Source organism: Oxyura jamaicensis, chromosome Z (assembly GCF_011077185.1).
Source record: "Oxyura jamaicensis isolate SHBP4307 breed ruddy duck chromosome Z, BPBGC_Ojam_1.0, whole genome shotgun sequence".
NCBI classification, from domain to species: Eukaryota; Metazoa; Chordata; class Aves; order Anseriformes; family Anatidae; genus Oxyura; species Oxyura jamaicensis.
In genome coordinates this window covers 9991414-9994031 of record NC_048926.1, presented here as the reverse complement: position 1 = coordinate 9994031, position 2618 = coordinate 9991414, and positions in this window count along the sequence as shown.

Here is a 2618-nt window from a genome sequence, read left to right as displayed (position 1 = left end):
CCCCCCCCGCCCCGTGACGTCAGGGGAGTCCCGCCCGCGCGCCCCCGGCGGAGAGGGGAGGGGGCGGTGCGCAGGGGACGGGGGACGGGAGAGCGCCCGCCCCGCCGCGCCCCCCCGTTGGGCAGGGCAGGTGTCCGTCCAAGCGAGACGCCGCGCTCATTGGTTGTCCCCCGGGGAGGAGGCGGGGCGTGGAGGGAGGGGGGAGGCGGGGAGCCCCGCCTTCCATCCGCTGTCGCTGATTGGGTGGTTCAAGCCGGCACCGCCCTGTCGGAGCGTTGCCATTGGTGGAGGGCTCGGGGCGAGGCCCCGCCCCCCGCCGCCGAGCCCCGGTGTCTTTTTATAGCGGCCGGGCGCGGCGGGATCCCCTCGGGAAGCTTCTGGAAGGCGTGACGTCAGCGGGGCGCTGCGCGGCGCCCCCCTCCCCTCAGCGGGCGGCGGCCATGTTGGGGCCGGGGTACCTCAGTGCCCCCCGTGCCAGCAGCTCAGCGCCCGCGTGGGGACTGCGGGCTGGCTGCTGCTCGCGTCACTGAGTAATTAGGGTCGGAAAAGGCCTCCAAAACCACCTGCTCCAACCGTCACAATTACCGGTGTCACCCGCTAAGCCGTGTCCATGGCATCGCCATCCAGCCGCCCTTGCGTCCTGCCCTGAAAACCACACGCCTGGTCTGGGGAAGCCGGAGTGGTTGTGGCTCGTCCCGTTCAGCCCAAGAGCTTGGTTCGTGCCCAGTGGCAGAGCGCTGCCCCAGTTTTGACAGGATGAGGGGGAATGGGCTAAAGTTGCGCCAGGGGAGGTTTAGGTTGGCTATTAGGAAGAACTTCTTTACTGAACGGGTTGTTAGTCACTGGAATAGGCTGCCCAGGGAAGTGGTGGAGTCACCATCCCTGGAGGTCTCTAAAAGACGTTTAGATGTAGAGCTTAGGGATATGGTTTAGTGGAGGACTTGTTAGTGTTAGGTCAGAGGTTGGACTCAGTGATCTTGGAGGTCTCTTCCAGCCTAGGTGATTCTGTGATTCTGTGACCTACAAAGCCTCAGGTGTTGGATTTGAGAGCTGCTATGAGACATCGGGGCAGTTAGCATGGCATCTGTCATGCTTAAAGTGCTGTGCTTTTGTACCTTAACTGAGTAAGTCTTTAAGTGGACACTCCGGAGTGATTTTTGGGGTGACAACCAGCTCTTCCCCCGGGGGTTTGTCACAGCATCGGTCCCCCCGTTCCTGTCCTGGGGCTGGGGTCTCCATCACGCCCTGCTGTCTCCTGGCAGGATGCCGGTGGCTGCCCAGGCTCCTTTCCTCCCATGAGGTGTTTGTGGAGCATCCCTGAACTGGAAGAGTCAGTGTTTTCATTGTGCTCTCTGCACAGTGCCTGAGTCATCATGATATTAAACCAGCACTTACTGTTATCTGTTATCTGTCTATCTTGCTGTCTATTTGTTCTGCTATCTGCGTACCCAGAGGGATTGCTGCTCTTGCTACAAAGGGCTCGTGCCGCTCATCCAGGGCAATGTCAATGTCCTGGGCTTGCAAACTCTTTTCTGTTCCCTTTCCCAGCCTTTCATCAGTGAAGGCATTGGAGGCCCTGGGGCAGAGCTGGCACTGACCGTGTCTGTGTCCGCAAATGACTGGCCTGGCGTGCAGCTGTGTGGGCTGAAACAAGGGCTGCGAGAGCAAGTGCTTTGGCTCAGGAGCCCGCCGTGTGGGGGCTGGATGCAGCCTGTAGGCCACCGAAAGCTGGGCAGGGGAAGGGTCAGCAGAGCCCCGGCTTCCCTCCCTGGGTGCTGCGCCCGACAGTGGCTGTCTTAAGCAAAACTGCTCTTCCTCCACAGCCTGTCTGCCAGCACATCCGGCACCCTTTTAAAGAAACGCTAGAAAAGCGCAGGGAAGGGTGACAGGAATAATTAAAGGTATGAAGCAGTTTCCATACAAGGAACAATTACATAAACTAGCTCTCTTCCGTCTGGGGGAAGAGATGACTGAGGGAGGGATGACGGAGAATAATAAAATTGTGTGGCTGGGGGAAGGTGAGCAGGGAATGGCTGCTCAAGCTTTCTTCCCTTAAAGGGCTCGTGGGCATCACGTGCTGAAATAGGCAGCGGCACCTCGGGGCACAAGCGTGCTTCATGGTGCAGTTTGGGATTAACATCTTGGAGCTGCTGGCCTTGGGGGGCTGGGTGCTGGGAAGGTGTGAAAAGCTCGTCTGGGATCAAAAAGCGATTAAGCAAATTTCTGAAGAGAAAATCCACTGCAGGCTGGTGAGCACAGCGATGATGCTTCTGGCTCAGGAAATCCCCAGGCTATGGGCAGCAGGAGTGGGGGAGCACGTTGCATGGGTGTTATGCTCACCTCAGCCTTCAGCTCTTCCCAAGGCATTGGCTATCGGTCTCCATGACAGGGAGGCAGGGGACCGTGTGGGGCTGCCTTTCTGTAAAAATACATATTACATAATTTCTTGGTGTTTGCAGGTCAGGGCAGCGGAGGAGGCCACCAAGCTCTGCCAACTCCTGACCCACGTTGTGGCTGCCAAGTCCCCAGCTGCTGTCACACTGCTGTGAAGGAGACCTGTCCCCGGACCCCACCACAGCCCCCTCGATCTGGAGGTGTTTGTGGGGCACAGCTCAGCC